Source organism: Schistocerca cancellata, chromosome 3 (assembly GCF_023864275.1).
Source record: "Schistocerca cancellata isolate TAMUIC-IGC-003103 chromosome 3, iqSchCanc2.1, whole genome shotgun sequence".
Classification (NCBI taxonomy): domain Eukaryota; kingdom Metazoa; phylum Arthropoda; class Insecta; order Orthoptera; family Acrididae; genus Schistocerca; species Schistocerca cancellata.
In genome coordinates, this window is record NC_064628.1 from 804796069 (window position 1) to 804821211 (window position 25143).

At 45.5% G+C, this 25143-nt stretch overlaps 1 protein-coding gene and 1 pseudogene across 3 annotated transcripts in view; one reads left to right on the plus strand and one right to left on the minus strand.

Annotated features, from left to right (window-relative positions):
• The window catches only part of LOC126175866 (integrin alpha-PS1), a 618855-nt gene that overhangs the window by 66257 nt on the left and 527455 nt on the right, over nucleotides 1-25143 (plus strand). The window lies entirely within an intron of this gene.
• Nucleotides 1848-1966, minus strand: LOC126177946 (5S ribosomal RNA; annotated as a pseudogene).

Genomic DNA, 25143 nt, shown 5'->3' on the forward strand with positions numbered 1-25143 from the left:
ACAGCACAACGATAAATCACGGACAACCTATTTCCTCACGTGTTAACCTCTCACATCCGAGATATTGGAGTGCCATTTTCAACAAGGCAATGTTCTTCCGCATACGGCCCGTGTTTCTAGCAGCTGATTGTTGACGTGCTCTCGTGGCCAGGAAGTTCCCCAGATCTGCCCCCAAATTGAACACGTCTAGGAAAAGTTCGGACGTTAACTCCAGTGCTGTGCCATTAACAAGGATATCACGGACCACTTATGCTAGCTGTGGGCCAGCTTGCCTCATCTACATCTACATTTATACTCCGCAAGCCACCCAAGGGTGTGTGGCGGAGGGCACTTTACGTGCCACTGTCATTACCTCCCTTTCCTGTTCCAGTCGCGTATGGCTCGCGGGAAGAACGACTGTCTGAAAGCCTCTGTGCGCGCTCTAATCTCTCTAATTTTACATTCGTGATCTCCTCGGGAGGTATAAGTAGGGGGAAGCAATATATTCGATACCTCATCCAGAAACGCACCCTCTCGAAACCTGGCGAGCAAGCTACACCGCGATGCAGAGCGCCTCTCTTGCAGAGTCTGCCACTGGAGTTTGTTAAACATCTCCGTAACGCTATCACGGTTACCAAATAACCCTGTGACGAAACGCGCCGCTCTTCTTTAGATCTTCTCTATCTCTTCCGTCAACCCGATCTGGTACGGATCCCACACTGATGAGCAATACTCAAGTATAGGTCGAACGAGTGTTTTGTAAGCCACCTCCTTTGTTGATGGACTACATTTTCTAAGGACTCTCCCAATGAATCTCAACCTGGTACCCGCCTTACCAACAATTAATTTTATATGATCATTCCACTTCAAATCGTTCCGCACGCATACTCCCAGATATTTTACAGAAGTAACTGCTACCAGTGTTTGTTCCGCTATCATATAATCATGCAATAAAGGATCCTTCTTTCTATGTATTCGCAATACATTACATTTGTCTATGTTAAGGGTCAGTTGCCACTCCCTGCACCAAGTGCCTATCCGCTGCAGATCTTCCTGCATTTCGCTACAATTTTCTAATGCTGCAACTTCTCTGTATACTACAGCATCATCCGCGAAAAGCCGCACGGAACTTCCGACACTATCTACTAGGTCATTTATATATATTGTGAAAAGCAATGGTCCCATAACACTCCCCTGTGGCACGCCAGAGGTTACTTTAACGTCTGTAGACGTCTCTCCGTTGAGAACAACATGCTGTGTTCTGTTTGCTAAAAACTCTTCAATCCAGCCACACAGCTGGTCTGATATTCCGTAGGCTCTTACTTTGTTTATCAGACGACAGTGCGGAACTGTATCGAACGCCTTCCGGAAATCAAGAAAAATAGCATCTACCTGGGAGCCTGTATCTAATATTTTCTGGGTCTCATGAACAAATAGAGCGAGTTGGGTTTCACACGATCGCTGTTTCCGGAATCCATGTTGATTCCTACATAGTAGATTCTGAGTTTCCAAAAACAACATGATACTCGAGCAAAAAACATGTTCTAAAATTCTACAACAGATCGACGTCAGAGATATAGGTCTATAGTTTTGCGCATCAGGAAGGGACACAACAGCTTCATGAGACCCTTTCCGAATTAGAGCATGCATCCAGGCCAGAGGAGGTGCAACGTCTTACAAAAAGCAAACACCGTCCGAAGAGGCCTTGAAGCCCCAACGAAACCGACCGGCCGCCGCGTCATCCTCAACCTTTAGGCGTCACAGATACGGATTCAAAGGGGCATGTGGTCAGTTTTCGTGACTGGTGTCGCTACTTCTCAGTCAAGTAGCTGCTCAATTGGCATCACAAGGGCTGAGTGCACCCCGCTAGCCAACAGCACCCGGCAGACCCGGACGGTGACCCACCCAAGGGCTAGCCAAGCCCGACAGCACTTAACTTCGGTGACCTAACGGGAACCGGTGTTACCACTGCGCCAAGGCCGTTGGCCGCAACGTCATACAGATACTGACAAGTTACACTCCTGGAAATGGAAAAAAGAACACATTGACACCGGTGTGTCAGACCCACCATACTTGCTCCGGACACTGCGAGAGGGCTGTACAAGCAATGATCACACGCACGGCACAGCGGACACACCAGGAACCGCGGTGTTGGCCGTCGAATGGCGCTAGCTGCGCAGCATTTGTGCACCGCCGCCGTCAGTGTCAGCCAGTTTGCCGTGGCATACGGAGCTCCATCGCAGTCTTTAACACTGGTAGCATGCCGCGACAGCGTGGACGTGAACCGTATGTGCAGTTGACGGACTTTGAGCGAGGGCGTATAGTGGGCATGCGGGAGGCCGGGTGGACGTACCGCCGAATTGCTCAACACGTGGGGCGTGAGGTCTCCACAGTACATCGATGTTGTCGCCAGTGGTCGGCGGAAGGTGCACGTGCCCGTCGACCTGGGACCGGACCGCAGCGACGCACGGATGCACGCCAAGACCGTAGGATCCTACGCAGCAAATTAGGGACACTGTTGCTCCTGGGGTATCGGCGAGGACCATTCGCAACCGTCTCCATGAAGCTGGGCTACGGTCCCGCACACCGTTACGCCGTCTTCCGCTCACGCCCCAACATCCTGCAGCCCGCCTCCAGTGGTGTCGCGACAGGCGTGAATGGAGGGACGAATGGAGACGTGTCGTCTTCAGCGATGAGAGTCGCTTCTGCCTTGGTGCCAATGATGGTCGTATGCGTGTTTGGCGCCGTGCAGGTGAGCGCCACAATCAGGACTGCATACGACCGAGGCAAACAGGGCCAACACCCGGCATCATAGTGTGGGGAGCGATCTCCTACACTGGCCGTACACCACTGGTGATCGTCGAGGGAACACTGAATAGTGCACGGTACATCCAAACCGTCATCGAACCCATCGTTCTACCATTCCTAGACCGGCAAGGGAACTTGCTGTTCCAACAGGACAATGCACGTCCGCGTGTATCCCGTGCCACCCAACGTGCTCTAGAAGGTGTAAGTCAACTACCCTGACCAGCAAGATATCCGGATCTGTCCCCCATTGAGCATGTTTGGGACTGGATGAAGCGTCGTCTCACGCGGTCTGCACGTCCAGCACGAACGCTGGTCCAACTGAGGCGCCAGGTGGAAATGGCATGGCAAGCCGTTCCACAGGACTACATCCAGCATCTCTACGATCGTCTCCATGGGAGAATAGCAGCCTGCATTGCTGCGAAAGGTGGATATACACTGTACTAGTGCCGACATTGTGCATGCTCTGTTGCCTGTGTCTATGTGCCTGTGGTTCTGTCAGTGTGATCATGTGATGTATCTGACCCCAGGAATGTGTCAGTAAAGTTTCCCCTTCCTGGGACAATGAATTCACGGTGTTCTTATTTCAATTTCCAGGAGTGTATTGGTAGATCTCAGTCAATTCTGGTGTGAGATTGAATGGTTACAGGTGTCAGACGACAAACTGCGATCGGTCAGATCGACAACAAAGGCTTGGCGGACTTCGTGTCAGCCTCGCCGGCTGGAAGGATGTTTTGCTTACCATACTGCACATAGGGCATAGCCCTTTCACACATGGCTTCCTCCTCTGGCGGGAGGATCCACCATTCTGTGAAGTTTGTGGCGTGCCGCTTTCAGTTCAGCATATTGTGGCTACGTGTCTCCTGTATACTGATATTAGAGCAGCCCTTGGTCTCGCTGGAGATCTGCCCACTATCCTCCCAGATACCGATACCAGTGTTAACAGAGTGGTGAAATTTTGTGAACTGTCGGTCCTCATCCCTAAACTGGTGGGGAACGGCGGCGGACTTTACCGCGTTATAAACTGCTCCGCATGTGGGGACAGCTTTCATGTCGACTTTTCGCCAGGGCGCTGATGACCATGATCTCGAGTGCCCCCTCAACCCAAATCATCATCATCATCATCATCATCATAGATTTTGGTACCACCAAAATAACATCACGCATCCTCTCAAACCGCGAACTTTCTTTTCGTTTCCGCTCTTCCTTTTCGTTTCCGCCTCCTCTTCTCTGTACCACACTTTTGTCAGGCGGTGTGTTTAAATAAAAGGTTTTTGAACAGCCAGCGACAGAGAGAGTGGTTCTGTAGCTGGCTGCCTCTAACAAGTATTACTTTTATGTTCAAGGATGTTACTTAAGTTGAGTGATAGAATAGTAACTATTACAAAGAGATAAAAGTGCCGTTCGAGATATTAAGCAGTCAATCCCTCAGCTCACCTAGTGATGGTAATGTGGTCTCTAGCCGAAATATTGTCTACATTGGACACTGACATCTGGCAGATTACCCGTGAACTATTTCGTCATGAATTACGTCAGGAGAAACTGAAGTGTCACACCTACTACATGACTCTGAGATTTCAATCCTTATGATGTGCTCCACCTCGCATAGAAATTTGTCGCATCATTTCTGGGACGCTCTGTATTGCCGGCCGGGTGGCCGAGCGGTTCTAGGCGCTACAGTCTGGAACCGCGCGACCTCTACGGTCGCAGGTTCGAATGCTGCCTCGGGCATGGATGTGTGTGATGTCCTTAGGTTAGTTAGCTTTAAGTAGTTCTATGTTATAGGGGACTGATGACCTCAGATGTTGAGTCCCATAGTGCTCAGAGCCATTTGAACCATTTTTGAACACTCTGTATTAGTTTTAAAGTATGCTTGTTATGTAGAAAAGAAACGATTTTTAAATTCAGTGTTTGTAATTTGGCTTTGGTTTTTATGTTGTTGTTCCTGGAGACCTGGCTACAAGTAAAAACATTGTGACTGTGTCCAACAGAAAATAAAATAAATTATCACTTCCGACTGTAAAAATTTCGGCAGTACAGTTCTTGGTCGCACATATTCAGCGCTCTTCACTGGTACACCTCTCGTCTTCTACCTTCCCGGTAAGCTGCGTAGTTTGGTTGGTCGGTTGATTCAGGGAAGCGGATCAAGTAGCATGGTCATCGGTCCCATCGGATTAGGGAAGGATGAGGAAGGACGTCGGCCGTGCGCTTTCACAGAAACCATCCCGGTATTTACCTGAAACGATTTAGGGCAATCACGGGAAACCTAAATCAGGATGGCCGGACGCAGGTTTGAACCGTCGTCCTCCCAAATGTGAATCTAGTGTGCTAACCGGTCGCCAGTTTCACTGAGCACAAATTTCAGGCCGCGCAGGGTAGCCGGTTCCCCCCGTCGGAGGTTCGAGTCCTCCTTCGGGCTTGTGTGTGTGTGTGTGTGTGTGTGTGTGTGTGTGTGTGTTTCCATAGCGTAAGTTAATTTAAGTTAGATAAAGTAGCGTGTAAGCTTATGGGCCGATGACCTAAGCAGTTTGGTCCCCTAATATCTTACAACAAATTAAAATTTTTTTACAGATTTCAGTGGGCGCAGATTCCAGGTCACCGATTTTGACGGTTCATTCGAACACGGTTAATTTTATAAAAAGGTGATGCGGACGACAAGAGCAACAGCGGCGAGTGCTGTCTGCTGGTGACGCCGCGGCATTGTCCACAACTCGGCGAGGGTCGCGTGGGCAGCGAATTCTTTCCCCCCATTGTTTACTAATGTCGGGCAGTGCCACGTGCGGCGGGCGGGTGAGGGCATACGTCACCGCGGCGGTTTATGGCCTCCGTCTAATGAACCCACCGAACTGAGATGCAGCGTGCGCCGCCGTTGTCTCGTATCTCTGGCTTCGCAAATTTAGCCTCGGGCAGCCTGCTGTAACTTCACATCTCCTCCTCAACTACCGTAGGGATTTTCCCCGAAGGGGGGCAGTGCTGGATTTGCTTTGAACTCCGTTGTCTCCAGCAATCGCAGAATCTCATCTTTCCATTTATTTTGCTCAATATTTTTTTCTATTTTTATTTAGTGATTGCTCAATTATGTGCTTCGACCTATTACAAATCTGAGGAATGTAGTATCAGATGCGTATATTTGTACAAGGTCTTTTCTTCCGTTGGAGCCCAGTACATCGACCCATTTACTAGCGTAGAAATTGTCTCACTTTGTCCTACTTAATTTGGATCTATTTTATCGCTTTCTAGGCGCTTCAGTCCGGAAACGCGCTGCTGCTACAGTCGCAGGTTCGAATCCTGCCTCGGTCATGGATGTGTGTGGTGTCCTTAGGTTAGTTAGGTTTAAGTAGTTCTACGTCTATGGGACTGATGATCTCAGATGTTAAGTCCTATAGTGCTTAGAGCCATTTGAACCATTATCACTTTCCCTTCGACAGTTCTTACGATGATACCTCGTATCCTGTGTCACGTGTGGGTCTTGTTAATTAAAACTCTGTTCTTCTCGGAAGTTATAACATACCCATTGTTTATTATAGAAGGCAGCTACTCACAGAGGCCCAACGTAGGTTATAATTACCATATGGCGTCGAAACTTGGTACATATTCTAATGCGTTAATGCGGAGCAGATTTACCCCGCAAAAAAAAAAAAAAAAAAAAAAATATATATATATATATATATATTTCCAATTTTGGCCACAAGGTGCATATCTGGCGCTGTGAATGCTAGAAAGACGAATAGAAAAGTTTCCATATGTAAAGGATTAATAACGGTCAAACAAATGAGACAGGCATTATGTCGTATGTTAACCGGGGACCTAGAAACGACGGAGAGGCTCCGTCCCCGCCGCAGCCGCAGTGGTCCACAACCTCACGACTACTACCGCAGTCCACTTCACCCCTCCACCGCCCCACACCGAACCACTCTGTCAGAGTTATTGTACAGTTTGGCCCCCGGTGGACCCCTCAGGGAACGTCTCACACCAGCCGAGTGTAACCCCAATGTTTGCGTGGTACAATAATGGTGGTGTACGCGTACGTGGAGAACTTGTTTGCGCAGCAATCGCCGAAATAGTGTAGCGGAGGCGGAGTAAGGGGAACCAGCCCGCATTCGCCGAGGCAGATGAAAAACCGCCTAAAAACCATCCACAGACTGGCCGCCTCACCGGACCTCGACACAAATCCGCCGGGCGGATTCGTGCTGGGGACCAGGCGCTGCTTCCCGCTCCGGAAAGCCGTGCGTTAGACCGCTCGGTTAACCGGGCGCGCGGCATAATGTTGATTTTATAATAAACGGCCACTTACAAAATTTGTTCAGTATGAAGACAGGAGACGTCGAAGAGATGCTGCATCCGTAAAATGACGTGATCAACAGTTACTCGCAGCACTTTCGGTGGAATCTGAGCAACGTGTTCTTGTATACTGGTCTTCAGATCAGGCAGAAACCGAACGCGTTCTTTTAGATACCCCCAAAGCCAAAAGTCACATGGGTTCAGGTGATGTTGCGGGCTATGCAACTGGGAAACATCGTATAACACGTTCGTGGGAAGTTGCATTAAGCAGATAATCCACTGGGCAAGCGACATGAGGTGGTGCCTTATCTTGCATGAAAACGGTGCTTTCCGCAGAGTTACGCTCTTCCAAGGCAGGAATCACATACTGTACAAGGAGGGCTCTGTAACGTGCAGACATCACGGTAACCTGACAGGCCCTCTGGGCGTACTCTTTTTCGGAGAAGAACCACACCACACAGTCACATACAACAAGTGCAGTGTCTCTCCGTGCACAACTCGCGGTTTCACAGCACCTCAGATTCGGCAGTTCTGCGTATACACTGCAGCCTGGGGTGTAAACTGTGTGTCTTCACTCGGTATAATATTGCCTGGCCACGTGTCATCAATGTCGATCCACGCAAGAAACAGAAGAGCAAATTCGTAGCGTTGCTGCGGATTATGAGGTTTCTGTGGTGTCACCGCCAGACACCACACTTGCTAGGTGGTAGCCTTTAAATCGGCCGCGGTCCGTTAGTATACGTCGGACCCGCGTGTCGCCACTATCAGTGATTGCAGACCGAGCGCCGCCACACGGCAGGTCTAGAGAGACTTCCTAGCACTCGCCCAGTTGTACAGCCGACTTTGCTAGCGATGGTTCACTGACAAATTACGCTCTCATTTGCCGAGACGACAGTTAGCATAGCCTTCAGCTACGTCATTTGCTACGACCTAGCAAGGCGCCATTACCAGTTACTATTGATGCTGTAAAACATGTACCGTCAAGAGCGATGTTCACCAATTATGGATTAAATTTAACTATTCCAACAGCTACGACCTTTTTTGCTAGTCTCATTTGTCCTGTTCCAGACCTCACGCCGGCCTGCGTGAGCTTAACGCGTGCCTTTCGGCTTCCTCCTAGTGGATTTGCTGTCTTGCCAGTCCACAACAGTTTCAGTTGCTGCTCCGTCTGGATCTCGTACGGGTACCAGTGTAAAATAAACCGCTAAACTAGTCGTAGTTTTGGCCATAGGATGGACAATTGTCGCGAAATTCCCCGAGCTCTAGCACTACCCGGGGTACGCGCTGCATGGTCAGTTACAGCAGCAGCAACATCATCAATAACTTCCTCCGGGATAGGATGCCTCCCTCTCTCAGGTGTCAAACCAAGTTAATCACTGTTTTAGAATTTCATTATCATTTTTTTAAACTATTAAATGACATCACGCCTCTTCAGACCTTTCAGTCGGCGATACTCTCTCAACGGAGCACTACAACTGCTCGCGTTCACGTAAACAGTTTCACTAACAGTGCACGGTCTCTCTTCTCGAGAGCCGAGCTGTTCGCTCACTTCATGGCTTGTCAAATGAAAGCATGGAAGTCATACAGCGTACAGCGCTAGATTTTCTCCTGGTGGCCAAAACTAGAACTATTTTTTCCGGCGTAAATCGGTTTCGCATAAGCGTATCTACCAAGTTTCGTTGCCGTACTATAATTACAGCCCACATTGGACCTCCTTGAGGAAGCCGGCACGGTAGCTCAGCGTGTTCGGTCAGAGGGTTAGCAGCCCTCTGTAATAAAAAAAAACTGAGTTAATCGATCAATAACGAACTTAAACGGTTGTTTTACGACGTCCGCCCGGAGCAGATGCAACGAACAAAAGCGAACAAAATAAGATAAAAAAAAGAGGATAGCTGCACTTTAATTATAACCGCCCGGTACCTAGCTTTACGATAATATTTTATTTACCCTGGTATCATTCAGTGTGTGTGGAATTTTGGTTGAAGTGATTTGTTTAGCAAGAACGTCATTCGTTTAGTTTCAGTGGTTGAAATCGAAGCTAACTGATGTTGGTACTCTGATGTTGGCAGTGAATTCGTACTTTCTTGCATTATAACGTGTTTGGCAGAACATAATTTAACAGTAGTGCCAATGGAACAGTGTTTTGCTGCCACAGCCATTTTCTACACGTGAAAGTCTTACAAAACTTTCCATTCTAGAAAATGAGACTGATTAAAGTGCCCACTGGTAAGGGCGCAAAGGTGATGAAACATTTTTGGGCATTGTTTGTGTAGGTGGACATACATTCCCACAGTAAACTATGCCAGGAATCTCAGGTTTCGACTTTAAATTATTGTCAGGAATTAGTGCTCCACTACAATACGTAACTTTTTCTGAGGCATATAACAACCTACTAACGTGCTAGTGCGAGATACAGAAACACCAACGAACAAAGTGAGACATGCTTCAGAAGTAACTATGAAACGACCGTATGGCATTGTTGGTCGGGATGTCCCAGTCGGGTTCGGCCGCCAAGTGCAAGTCCTTATTTCAGTCGGCGCCACATTGGGCGACTTGCGGCCGATGATGAGGTTGAAATGATGATAATGACAACTTAACACCCAGTCCCCGAGCGGAAAAAATCTCCGATCCGGCCGGGAATCGACCCGGGCCCAATGCATGGGAGCCAGCGAGCTAAGCTGGCGGACAGAAATGACTGTGATATAGTGGGTTTCAAGTTCGTCGAACTCTTTGTAAAATTAACAGCTTTCGTGAAAATCTGCTGATGACTTGTCGAAAACGTTCGCGCTAATAATACAACGTTCAACATGGGCAGCCTTGTAATTATTATAAACTACACTCGCAGAACGCCATTGGATCTTGGACTAATTGTGGGCAAAACAGTATAACAGTGCGTTCGACGATCCGTAGTTTCCATTTTTCACCCACTGCGGGGTGTATCTTCCTTCCCGATTCTGATATATATATATATATATATATATATATATATATATATATATATGGTACCCCTCCCTTATTACCTGGTTTGTATGTATCTTAGGTAACAGCTGTGTACTAGTCTCAGTTACGATTCTTGTGATGCTATAGACAATGTGGATAACTTAATGTTTTGGCTAATCGTTTTTTGAACATTGTACCTCTCTTAGTAGATCTCTCACACTGTCTATATGCCATCGAAAATTGTCTGAATATCAAGCGTATCTCCAAATTACTACTTCTTGATTTTCGTGCAAAATAATAGTTACCAACAGGGGACAGCAATTCTTATTTCGATCAGATCTGGTGCATATGTGCTGCGCTGCCGTACCTGGTCGAATTGTCTAGTTTGGAATAGTTGTGCGGTGACGGAAAGAATTGAAATGAGATTGGATTTCATTTGGCATTAAATTTAGTCGACGGAAAATCGTCACAACTCCATAAATAATAGCGATTCTAGTCCCGAATCTTTAGGAGGGCTAGAATCTTCCACTGACGATTTCGAAAACATAACTTTTTGTTTATGAGTTCACGGCGTAAGTACGATGCGGAAGGTGTTGGTGCGATATTCTCTCTGCAATATTTTCCCGCGCAGCTACATTTGTGTTTCCATATCTTTTTCCCCCCTTTCAGATTTATAGAGTGTGCATAAGTCGACGGTGTGCGTAGTACTTGGGAATATACCTCTGTTTACCGACCAGAGGCTGTAAAGCTCGATTTCCCCTAACTGAATTAATTAAGCAATACCTTCCTCAGAATGCACACATTCATTCTGCAGCTTCTAAACGGATCAACACATGTGCTGTTTTTTATTCGGTAATGCACAACGTTTCCATGCGACAGTTAACGTAGACAGCGTGTAGTAAGAATAGTACTGGGAAACGAGACACAGTGCGCCGTGAAGGAAGTTGTGACGGTCAATGATGTTATCGCCGGCTCGTTTCGTGTTGTATTTATGGCCCGATAACCTTGTTAATGTGGGTGTACCAGAGCGGAAGTTGTTCCTGTTGGAATGGCTCGCATAAAGAAAAATATTGTTTCACATCCTGTAATTACTGTCCGTAGAAAGGAAAGTCCACATATTGTAAGCCGATCGGAAACCGGAGAAATTTATATATTTACACTCGACAGCCGTCAAGCTACGGTGCAGAGGTGAGACGAAGTGGAGCAAGCAGCAATCCTCAACCCGAAGATTGGTTTGAGCACGTCAGTTCGTTACAAGGAATCGTCCTATCCGAGGTGGTATGCCCTTGTTTTCCTCCGATATGTTGAGTTGACTTACCCATTTAGTTTAGTGAGACTTACTATGTGGACTCTGAGCGAGGTACAATTTGGCGTTTTTCGCATTAATAAATATTGCCAGATTTGAAAGAGGCGAACGCTCCTTGTGTATTGTGTGCTTATTGCTTGGACACTGAAAAAAATGTAACAGGAACAATAACATGGGTTAAGGTAGAGATACTCAGTCCATGGGGTTCACCCCCTTAGGGGAGCGTGAAGCACTAATAGAGTGGGACTAGCTAATTGAAAAAAAAATACGGATGCAAAAATTATTTAACTTACTGAAAGGAGAGTAAAGCGAAATACATTCTGATATTATAACACATTTAACTAAAATTTACATTGATATAACCCATACATATTATAAAGAGTGTGTGTGTGTGTGTGTGTGTGTGTGTGTGTGTGTGTGTGTGTGTGTGTGTGTACACCACATATCATCCTAAACCACTGGGCCGATTTGAACACGTCACAGTGCCAGAACCACCTACCGCCCATAGTTCAGTAGATATAACGTCATAAACCCTGAGATGCGTAAAAAATGGCGTGTCTTGCGTGAAGTTTTAATACATTTATTCTTTATTACTAAGACACTCCTGCAGGCGAGTCAGCTTAAGGAAATCCCTGACAGCTCCAGCTCTTTTGACAGCTTTTAAACTGCGAATCGCAAACGCCTGCAGGCGAAAACAATAGCCGTCTATAGAGCTATGAGGAGGCGTTGCCGGAGAGATGTTTACAAAGTCGGGTAGAAGACACGCGGAGCAGCTGCGGCTAGCTGCCTGGACATGAGAACTTGTATTTTGCCTACTATGTTTCTCAATCTGGATACTATACTTACACATTTCTACATTATGTATATTTATTTGTATGACTCTTTGATCAATTTAGTGGTGTTTTCACGAATACATGGAAATGAACTTTTTTCGATATTACACTGCAAATACAAGTAATATCTTGTTTTCATTTCTAATAGAAAATTGACAAAATGAATACCCAAATAATGCCTGGCTTGTCAGCTAGTATACTTACGAGGGCTGTTCAGAAAGTAACCTCCGATCGGTCACAGTGCGGGTTGTGGGGGGAGTAGCGACGCCATCTGTGCGTTCACGCACTCAACAGGTCAGTCGGCATCAAGCCGTGGTCGAGTGAACGTCGTACCTGCGCTAGTTTAGTTTTTGTGGCAGTTTGAAATGTGTGCTGCAATAGAAAACCCCGCCAAATGTGAAGTGCGTGCTGTCATAAGGTTTTTTACAGCCAAAGGATATTCTGCAGCAGCTATTCATCGTTAGCTTTGTGCCGTGTACGGACCAAGAGTTATGAGTGAAGGAGTTGTCCGTGAATGGGTACGTTTATTTAAAAGTGGACGAGAAAACGTTCATGATGAAGAGAGGAGTGGTAGACCATCATTGGTGACTGACGAACTCGTTCACACAGTTGATGCAAAAGTTCGTGAAAATCGACGTTTCTCAATGTCGGAGTTGTCTACTGGTTTTCCACAGATTTCTAAGATTCTCTTGTACGAGAGAGTGACAGCAAGATTGGGTTACCGTAAGTTCTGTGCACGATGGGTGCCCAAAATTCTTACCGACCACCACAAAACTCAAAGAATGGCCTCTGCATTAGACTTTGTCACGTCATGAGGACGAAGGAGAACCATTGTTAAACAGAATCGTGACCGGTGACGAAACCTGGATTAAGTACGTGAACCCTGAGACAAAAGAACAATCAAAGATGTGGGCACATTCAAATTCGCCTACCAAACCAAGAAAAGCCTCGCAAGATTTTTCTGCCAGAAAACTGATGGCAACGGTGTTTTGGGATGCCAAAGGTGTGTTGTTGGTTGAATTCATGGAACGTGGTACGACCATTAATCAAGACGTGTACTGTGAAACAATAAAAAAGTTACGACGGGCTATACAGAACAAACGCCGTGGTATGCTGACTTCCGGTATCGTTTTTTTGCACGATAACGCCCGTCCTCACTCTGCTCGCAGAACAACGGCCCTTCTTGAGTCCTTCAAGTGGGACGTTATCAACCATCCACCTTACAGCCCAGACCTGGCGCCAAGTGATTATCACCTCTTCATGCATTTGAAGAAATGGCTCGGGTCACAGCGGTTTGATGACGACGAAGAGCTCAAAGATGCGGTCACAGGCTGGCTCCAGGCACAAGCGGGTGATTTTTATGCAGAAGGAATTTCAAAGCTTGTGAAGAGATACGATAAGTGCCTCAATCGCTATGGAGACTATGTAGAAAAATAGTGCAAAGATGTAGTTGTAAGATGTATATTTTAAAATATTTTTATTTAACTTGGTGTATTTTTTTAAATCAACCGGAGGTTCCTTTCTGAACGGCCCTCGTATTAATATGGCAGTATGTATATTGCGCATTGAATTTAATAATCAACTTTTCAATTCTACACTGAAGAGCCAAATAAACTGGTACACTTGTCTTATATGTTCAAGTGTGTGTGAAATCTTATGGGACTTAAGTGCTAAGGTCATCAGTCCCTAATCTTACACACTACCTAATCTAAATTATCCTAAGGACAAACACACACACACACCCATGCCCGAGGGAGGACTCGAACCTCCGCCGGTACCAGCCGCACAGTCCATGACTGCAGCGCCTCAGACCGCTCGGCTAATCCACCGCGAGCAAGCAAAAGTGCTGCACCACGACGCGGCATGGACTCGACTAATGTCTGATGTGGTGCTGGAGGGAATTGACACCACGTATCGTGCGGGGCTGCCCATAAATCCGTAAGAGTACGCGGTTGTGGAGATCTCTTCTGAACAGCACGTTGTAAGGCATCCAGGATATACTCAGGATGCTTACGTCCGTGTCTCCTGTCAGAACCGTAGCTAGACGTATCTGTGGTCCCATATCACCAGCTGCACACATGCCGCGAGGGATTGGCCGAGCGGTCTAGGGCGCTGCAGTCATGGACTGTGCGGCTGGTCCCGGCGGAGGTTCGAGTCCTCCCTCGGACATGGGTGTGTGTGTTTGTCCTTAGGATGATTTAGGTTAAGTAGTGTGTAAGCCTAGGGACTGATGACCTTAGCAGTTAAGTCCCATAAGATTTCACACACATTTGAACTGCACACGCCCCACACCATTACAGAGCCACCACCAGCTTGAACTCAGATATGCTGGGCCCATGTATTCATGAGGTTGTCTCCATAGCCGTGCACGTCCATCCGCTCTATAAAATTTGAAACGAGACCCGTCCGACCAGGCAACATGTTTCCAGTCATCAACAGTCCAATGTCGGTGTTGAAGGGTCCAAGCGAGGCGTAAACGTATGTGTCGTGCAGTCGTCAAGGGTACACGAGTTGGACGTGGCCTCCGAAAGACCATATCGATGACGTTTCGTTGAACACTTCGCCCGCTGACGCTTGTTGATGAACCAGCATTGAAATCTGCAGCAATTTGCGAAGGATTGCTCTTCTGTCACGTTGAACGATTCTCTTCAGTCGTCGTTGGTCCCGCTGTTGCAAGATATTTTTACGGTCGCAGCTATGTCGGAGATTTGGTGTTTTACCGGATCCCTGATATTCACGGTACATCAGTGAAATGGTCGTACGGGCATATCCCCACTTCATCGCTACCTCCGAGATGCTGTGCCCCATCGCTCGTGCGCCGACTATACACCACGTTCACACTCACTTAATTCTTGATAACCTGCCATTGTAGCAGCAGTAAGCGATCTAACAACTGCACCAAACACTTGTTGCCTTACATAGGCGTTGCCGACCTCAGCGCCGTATTCTGCCTGTGTTCATATATCTCTGTGTTTGAATACGCATGTCTATACTAGTTTCTTTGGAGCTTCAGAGTAGTTTAGTAATGATCAGTGATTCCCTTTGAGCCTGGCAAGCTTTTCGAAGGAGGGTTTATTATTAGAAATATACACTCTTGAGATCTTTTTGTGCGTTTGGCTGAGATCTATATTCTGTCTACGAAGCAGTCAGCACAGAAAATCCGGTTTGCAAAGGTAGGATGTTGAAAACGGTAATGGTATACGATATGCTCTTGTCAGAGCAGAAAAATTCGTCGTGCATCCCTGTCAAATTTCAAAGAAAGCTTTATTACTGAATTGTCTTTTGATTTCTCCGCTTGCCGTGAAGTCCATCAAAATTTTCCCGAACATTTTGAAACGGCTCCCTAACGCACTCGTAACGTGGTACCATGTTTTCGTCAGCAGTAAATTACTTATTCTTGATTGATTCTGGATTGAAGAGTTTTTAGCAAACAGAACACAGCATGTTGTTATCAACGGAGAGACGTCTACAGACGTTAAAGTAACCTCTCGCGTGCCACAGGGGAGTGTTATGGGACCATTGCTTTTCACAATATATATAAATGACCTAGTAGATAGTGTCGGAAGTTCCATGCGGCTTTTCGCGGATGATGCTGTAGTATACAGAGAAGTTGCAGCATTAGAAAATTGTAGCGAAATGCAGGAAGATCTGCAGCGGATAGGCACTTGGTGCAGGGAGTGGCAACTGACCCTTAACATAGACAAATGTAATGTATTGCGAATACATAGAAAGAAGGATCCTTTATTGTATGATTATATGATAGCGGAACAAACACTGGTAGCAGTTACTTCTGTAAAATATCTGGGAGTATGCGTGCGGAAAGATTTGAAGTGGAGTGATCATATAAAATTAATTGTTGGTAAGGCGGGTACCAGGTTGAGATTCATTGGGAGAGTCCTTAGAAAATGTAGTCCATCAACAAAGGAGGTGGCTTACAAAACACTCGTTCGACCTATACTTGAGTATTGCTCTTCAGTGTGGGATCCGTACCAGATCGGGTTGACGGAGGAGATAGAGAAGATCCAAAGGAGAGCGGCGCGTTTCGTCACAGGGTAATTTTGGTAACCGTGATAGCGTTACGGAGATGTTTAACAAACTCAAGTGGCAGACTCTGCAAGAGAGGCGCTTTGCATCGCGGTGTAGCTTGCTGTCCAGGTTTCGAGAGGGTGCGTTTCTGGATGAGGTATCGAATATATTGCTTCCCCCTACTTATACCTCCCGAGGAGATCACGAATGTAAAATTAGAGAGATTAGAGCGCGCACGGAGGCTTTCAGACAGTCGTTCTTCCCGCGAACCATACGCGACTGGAACAGGAAAGAGGGTAATGACAGTGACACATAAAGTGCCCTCCGCCACACACCGTTGGGTGGCTTGCGGAGTATAAATGTAGATGTAGATGTAGAATTTATAAGGCTTCTAACGTTGCAGCTCTAGCGTCAAAATAGCGTATCAGGAAGAGGGGGAGGGGGATGATAAAAATTGTTATTGAAGGATTGGAAAACGCTCGGCTATTTGTGACCATGTTGAATCCTCTCAGCAGAGAAGTGTACTGAAAGTTGCTCACAGTTTAAAACTGTGCTCGCGAAAGGTAAAGGACGTTCTATATTTACAACGTCCTGCGCCGTCATAGCCGCCGCTGGCTATAACCTGCTTCGTTACCCTTGGCACTGAGTACCATAATCTGGGGAGCGTTAAAAGTGCACCGCTTAGCCTCTAATGACCGGATACCTTCCATCAAACTCTTTCCTCTCTCCTCTACGGGAAAGAATGATGATGTCATACTCAGTGAACCGGCGAAAAATATTGCGCGCTCATTATGAATGCTCACTGGTCGCAGAGGTCGAACTGGACGTTAATCTGCGTACGAGCGTTGCAGTGTTTACCAGTTCAGCTATGCCAACCGTGGTACAGCAATGAGGATAATAATGGAACGTTGACGCTAAGAAGCTGCGGGCTCTCCATCCGATTAGGGAATAAAAATATGTTGCTCGTGGTGGAAACTTTGATGGCTCAAAACCTGTGGTACAGTCGGTCGTAAGATAACAAATTTATAAAATAGGTTCTAGCCACTAACTACATGTAATACGTAAATATTTATATTGTCTGGCGCCATTACCCGTGCAGAACGGAGACAGAAAATCTTCCGATGTCTGCTGTGCATATAGAAACGAGTATACAGGGTGTTCCATTGTTCGTGACCGGGCCAAATATCTCACGAAATAAGCGTCAAATAACGAAACTTGTCTAGCTTGAATGGGGAAACCAGATGGCGCTATGGTTGGTCCGCTAGACGGCGCTGCCATAGATCAAACGGATCTCAGCTGCGTTTTTTTAAAATAGGAATCCCCATTTTTTATTACATATTCGTGTAGTATGTAAAGAAATATGAATGTTTCAGTTGGACCACTTTTTTCGCTTTGTGATAGATGGCGCTGTAATAGTCACAAACATATGGCTCACAATATCAGACGAACAGTTGGTAACAAGTAGGTTTTTTAAATTAAAATACAGAACGTAGGTACGTTTGAACATTTTATTTCGGTTGTTCCAATGTGATACATGAACCTTTGTGAACTTATCATTTCTGAGAACGCATGCTGTTACAGCGCGATTACCTGCAAATACCACATTAATGCAATAAATGCTCAAAATGGTGTCCACGTGTAACGACATTCCTCTCAACAGCGAGTAGTTCGCCTTCCGTAATGTTCGCACTTGCATTGACAATGCGCTGACGCATGTTGTCAGGCGTTGTCGGTGGATCACGATAGCAAATATCCCTCAACTTTCCCCACAGAAAGAAATACGGGGACGTCAGATCCGGTGAACGTGCGGGCCATGGTATGGTGCTTCGACGACCAATCCACCTGTCATGAAATATGCTGTTCAGTACCACTTCAAGCGCACGCGAGCTATGTGCCGAACATCCATCATGTTGGAAGTACATCGCCATTCTGTCATGCAGTGAAACATCTTGTAGTAACATCGGTAGAACTTGTCGCAGCCATCGTGGATTTTCCGTTGCCCAATAGTGCATATTGAGCCGGTTTACGTTACCGCTGTTGGTGAATGACGCTTCGTCGTTAATAGAACGCAAAAAAAAAACTGTGATTGTCCCGTAATTTCTCTTGTGCCCAGTGGCAGAACTGTACACGACGTTCAGAGTCGTCGCCATGCAATTCCTGGTGCATAGAAATATGGTACGTGTGCAATCGATGTTGATGTTGCACTCTCAACACCGATGTTTTTGAGATTCCCGATTCTCGCGCAATTTGTCTGCTACTGATGTGCAGACTAGCCGCGACAGCAGGTAAAACACCTACTTGGGCATCATTTGTTGCAGTTCGTGGTTGACATTTCACATGTGGCTGAACACTTCCTGTTTCCTTAAATAACGTAACTATCCGGCGAACGGTCTGGACACTTGCATGATGTCGTCCAGGATACCGAGCAGCATACATAGCATACGCCCGTTGGGCATTTTGATCACAATAGCCATAAATCAACACGATATCGATCTTTTCCGCAATTGGTAAACGCTCATTTTAACACGGGTAATGTATCACGAAGCAAATACCGTCCGCACTGGCGTAAATTTTAACTGATACCACGTACTTATACGTTTGTCACTATTACAGTGCCAATTATCACAAAGCGAAAAAAGTGGTACTACTGAAACATTCATATTTCTTTACGTACTACACGAATATGTAATAAAAGTTGGGGGTTCCTATTTAAAAAAAAAGCAGTTGCTATCCGTCTGACCTATGGCAGCGCCATCTAGCGGCTCGACAATAGCGCCATCTGGTTTCCCGCTTCAAGCTAGACGCGTTTCGTTCTTTGTAGTTTTTTCGTTTGATGCTTATTTCGTGAGATATTTGGCACGGTCACTATCAATGCACCATCCTGTATATTACAGTACGGACCCCTTTACTCCCCGTCTCAGCCACTTTTGCACACTATGCACGAACTGTTTCGCATGATGCCTGTATGGGCACTTTCTACCACCCTGGGTATCTCCCCTCCAATTTATAGTTAAGAAATCCATTCTCGGCACGAAGATTACGTGTCACGCTCTAACCAAGCGCACTGTTATGTGTCTGTGTGTGTGTTTTTTTTTTAGGTAGGCCTGTTTCCTGCAAACTATTGTGTAAACACTGTCGGAAAAAAATGGTACACCCTATTAGACGTTTCCAGTTGTCAAGATTTGTTGTTGCAGTAGTGCATACGGAGTACATGAAATGGTTACATTTATACATCAATAGCACAAGCGATTCTCAGGTACCAGGTACCTGCGGACGGCAATGCAGCCACCGACTCTGACGTCCAGTCGATAGTAGAGACTGCGAATACTGTCCTGGGATACGTTATTCCACGCCTGCTCGACCTGTTCACGTAGTTCTGTAAGAGTTGTTGATTGACGAGTCGCACGATTCACTTGTCATCCCATCATGTTCCACACCTGCTCTATTGGTGACAAGACCGGAGATTGTGCTGCCAGGAAAGTTCCTGCACGTCTTGCAGAGCACGACGAGCTTCACGGGCAGTATGTTAGTGAGCATTGCCCTACTGGAACAACACACCACCTTACTGTTGCAAGAAAAGAACGGGTCTGACAACATTCTGTACGTGCCGAGCGCTGGGTAGCGTCAGCGCCACCTACAGAAAAGGTCTGAGCGCTCGTTGCGAACAGTATGACGGGTATCCACGAGTAGTCATAACAAAAGGAAGCGACAAGTGTCTTATAACGTTGTGCTGGGCATGGGAGTACGCTAATGCAGCACAACGTAACTGTTTTAGAACGCTTTTAACGTTATTTATGTGATGCACAGTTCGAATTTGTGTTAGTAACAGACAAAATGCCGTACAGATGTTTTCTGACCGGGTGTAAAGGCATTTACCCGACGGGACCGAAAGTGCAAGATTTTTCATTTCCAAAGGAAGGAAAATTATTAGAAAACTGGAAACGGGCTATCCCAAGGGAAAATTTAACAATCAGCAAAACAACGAAGGTAAGTCATTTAAGTTCATTTACGATTATATTGTAGTATAAAGTAAACAATGTGAGCCATAACCTTAAATTTACACATCCCCTGGCACTTACTGTGTTAATCTTTTGAGAGCATTGTTTTATTATTGTTATTACCGCCACTAATATACCTTAAATTCTGTAAGGGGAAATTAAAGCTAAATACTATTCATAAAGCTTGTCCATTGCAATTTTGATTTTCTAAGTTGTCGCTGATTTCACGGAAGTTACAGGACACTAAACGCCAATTTCTGTTGGGTTATGAGCGTAACACTAATATTTACTTGTTTTTATTTCCTGTTCGATTTTAGTTGTTTGCTTTCCATGAAAGTGAAGCCTGATATGGAACAAGAGCGAATTATTATGTGCTTCGGCGTTTTCCACATAATGTGTTTAAAGAGATTGTTTTGTTACTGATTTAGAGAACACATCTTTAAACCTTAGAAGAAACTGAATAAAGTTATACAAATTTTAGGTCTGTAAGTCAAATGGTTTTGGGATTGTGGCCTTTTTAAGGTTTCAAAGCAAGACGAAAATGTTAGAATTTTGGTCATTTTAAAAATTAAGAACTCTAAAATAAAAAGCTCAAAAAATATTCAATTTTGGATTTTTCATCATTTTGGTAGAATAAAATGAAATATGCAAAATTCCGAATGATCAATGTTAAATCAAATTTTGTATTGATGGATTTCGCATGGAAAGATCCTGATGTTTTCATTATTGAAAATGCCAATTTGTGTGTAGTTAAAAACATGTGTATAGGCCTAATGAAGCCATCAATCCCGTTAGAAGTTTTGGATTTGCAGAGTAAAAACAGGTAAGTTTTAATGTATTAGCGTTTTAAATAATTAATATACGAGAAATTTTGTTGAAATAGCGATGTACGACACTAGAAATATAATATGTAGCCAGAGAAAAGCGTTTCTAGAAGTGCCTGCCAGTAGAAGCTGCTGTTGGATGGACGGAACTTGTATGCCTGCTCTTGGCTAGCGAGCTGCTCGGCGCACAGGCCTTCTCTCTAGGTGGCGTTGGTAGCGTCCCCTCCAGAAAATTCACAGATGAACGGGAGCTGTAGCTTATCGCATCCCACACCAGAAAGCCAGGAGTGGGGCCAATGTATGCTGCACAAATGCACTCTATGAGACAGCACTCACCAGGCGTACGGCGCACGCGCAGACGACCATCAGTTGCGTGCCGTCGGAATCTACTTCCATCACTGAAGACCACGGCGCGTCATTCCACCTCTGACGGCAACAGTCCAGTCACGCACGTCGACGGGTGTCGCGGGAGTGGAAGACGGGCTAGAGGTGTGCGTGCCTGTAGTTGCGCTGCTAATAACCGATTCGCTATAGGCCGTGTTGACACGTCTGACCTCACACACCTTCTTATCCGTATTGTGTGTGTAGCTGCACGATCGTCCGCTGCTGCCCTTACAATACAGAGTGATTCAAAAAGAATACCACAACTTTAAAAATGTGTATTTAATGAAAGAAACATAATATAACCTTCTGTTATACATCATTACAAAGAGTATTTAAAAAGGTTTTTTTTCACTCAAAAACAAGTTCAGAGATGTTCAATATGGCCCCCTCCAGACACTCGAGCAATGTCAACCCGATACTCCCAACTCGTTCTACACTCTCTGTAGCATATCAGGCGTAACAGTTTGGATAGTTGCTGTTATTTCTCGTTTCAAATCATCAATGGTGGCTGGGAGAGGTGGCCGAAACACCATATTCTTAACATACCCTCATAAGAAAAAATCGCAGGGGGTAAGATCAGGGCTTCTTGGAGGCCAGTGATGAAGTGCTCTGTCACGGGCTGCCTGGCGGCCGATCCATCGCCTCGGGTAGTTGACGTTCAGGTTTCATAACTAACCTTTTTCGTAGGACTCTCCATACAGTTGATTGTGGAATTTGCAGCTCTCTGCTAGCTCTGCGAGTCGATTTTCCTGGGCTGCGAACAAATGCTTGCTGGATGCGTGCTACATTTTCATCACTCGTTCTCGGCCGTCCAGAACTTTTCCCTTTGCACAAACACCCATTCTCTGTAAACTGTTTATACCAACGTTTAATACACCACCTATCAGGAGGTTTAACACCATACTTCGTTCGAAATGCACGCTGAACAACTGTCGTCGATTCGCTTCTGCCGTACTCAATAACACAAAAAGCTTTCTGTTGAGCGGTCGCCATCTTAGCATCAACTGACGCTGACGCCTAGTCAAATGGTTCAAATGGCTCTGAGCACTATGGGACTCTACTGCTGAGGTCATTAGTCCCCTAGAACTTAGAACTAGTTAAACCTAACTAACCTAAGGACATCACACACATCCATGCCCGAGGCAGGATTCGAACCTGCGACCGTAGCGGTCTCGCGGTTCCAGACTGCAGCGCCAGAACCGCGCGGCCACTTGGCCGGCGCTGACGCCTAGTCAACAGCGCCTCAAGCGAACAAATGTACAACTAAATGAAACTTTATAGCTCCCTTAATTCGCCGACAGATAGTGCTTAGCTCTGCCTTTTGTCGTTGCAGAGTTTTAAATTCCTAAAGTTGTGGTATTCTTTTTGAATCACCCTGTATTACGATCCTGGCGGACGTCTGTGGTGCGTGGCCGTCCGGAACCCAGTCTGTAGGTGCGAGAATGTTCACGTGACCACTTGTAAGGGGTCCATAGGCCCTTACTATAACTTTGCACTTGGCACAGGTCGATAGGACGAACAATCGATTGTGACGTGTTGCGAGAGCGAGTGTGGAGTTGCGCCAGAGGGTTGGCGGGATTAGTATGTGTGTGAAGCTTATTGTTGAAATAAGGTCTTTAACGGAGAAGGGTGTCGCCATCGCCGTGGTTAGACCCCTATGTAATAGATTAATACCGGGAAGGTGAAGAAGTATCATTACGAAAGTGATCAGTGACGTTACTAGTGCCGATTTTTGGTTTCGCGTCTACCGCGCCGGCCTAACCTTGGATTGCAGTGTTGGATGCAGTGATGGATTAGCGTGTGACGGATTAGCGTGTGACAATAATGGAAAATGAAGAAAACCTGTGCTGAGAATAGCCGTAATTAGATATGTATGACGAAGGCAGTGGCTATCTCCTTTTTTGTGTTTTGAGAGGAATATAAGTTCGTAATTAGTAAAACTGTGTTGGTGTTCCTCATTACTAGACATTCAGTATTATAGTACTGAGCAGAACGAACTGGAAAATAACAACTTCCGTAGCAGTCAATTCCGATTACCAGCCCCATTAGGTTCACGGTCGTGTTAATAATAAATATTGGACTGCTATTCGACCAGATCAGGTCGGGATAAAAATCGGAAGTGTTACACACTGATATCAGCATCATTGCGAAACTGACACAGCACGTCCATATTGTGTGGCAAATTCTCCGAAAGGACCATCCCGCCACTCTGAAGGCCACAATTTGTCTCCTTTCAAACTCGCTCAGTTGACTGTAGGAAGCACGAGTGCGCCTCCATGGCATGGTTGGCTGCTTTGCTCCACACGTATGCACCACACTGATCCTTCTGGCTGTGAATATTCCCTATTAAAGGATAGACACGGATGACGCTCTTGTAAATACGCCACTACGCTATCTGTTGGCGGACGACGTTCAAATCATTATCCGTATATCTACCGGGTGATCAAAAAGTCAGTATAAATTTGAAAACTTAATAAACCACGGAATAATGTAGATAGAGAGGTAAAAATTGACACACATGCGTGGAATGACATGGGGTTTTATTAGAACAAAAAAAAAGAAACACCCCATATTGCTAAACGCGTGAAAGATCTCATGCGCGCGTCGTTTGGTGATGATCGTGTGCTCAGCCGCCACTTTCGTCATGCTTGGCCTCCCAGGTCCCCAGACCTCAGTACGTGCGATTATTGGCTTCGGGGTTACCTGAAGTCGCAAGTGTATCGTGATCGACCGACATCTCTAGGGATGCTGAAAGACAACATCCGACGCCAATGCCTCACCATAACTCCGGACGTGCTTTATAGTGCTGTTCACAACATTATTCCTCGACTAAAGCTATTGTTGAGGAATGATGGTGGCCATATTGAGCATTTCCTTTAAAGAACATCATCTTTACTTTGTCTTACTTTGTTACGCTAATTATTGCGATTCTGATCAGATGAAGCGCCATCTGTCGGACATTTTTTGAAGGGTTTTTTTTTTTTTTTTTTTTTTTTTTTTTTTTTTTTTTTTTTTTTTTTTTCTCTAATAAAACCCCACGTCATTCCAAGCATGTGTGTCAATTTGTACCTCTCTATCTACATTATTCCGTGATTTATTCAGTTTTCAAATTTATACTGACTTTTTGATCACCCGGTTTTTTCGTAGATAGCCGCTAACAGCCGAAAGCGGCAGTGAACTTTATTACACCGAACGTTGTTCTTTCTAGCACAAGTCAAGAACAAATTTTTGACTGCTTTTTGTTTGGCAGTTCTATGGCATTTTCGGTTCTGAAAACATATCAGACTTTAGGTATTCTCCTATAATGTACAATTTTGTTGCAATTTGACTGCCTTGTAAATTGGAAACGCTGAAAACCACGTATACGTGGAATTAATAGTAACTTAATTTTGGGTAGGAACAATGGTTTTATTGAAGTATAGTCATGAAAACACCTCTGTATTGCATAGGAATTAGATAGCTTTATCTCCAATGAAGTAGCTTTTGTACTAAGTGAGGCCACCACCAATAGCCTGTCACATTGGTGTCTGTCACCGCGACCTTCATTCTGTTCGCTCATCACGTTTGATGAAATCGATCACCTTGTTCCTTATTAACGTCCTCCAAATTTTCAGGAAGAAATCCAAACCAACTGTTCAGAAACGAATGTTGAGGTTCACCAAAGAGCCAAACTTCTTGAACTTTAGCAGTATATTGGCTACAACAGGTATGTAGTGTGAATTCTTTTTGCTGTCAAAGAACTTAGTGACAAACTCCTCTAAGTTGAC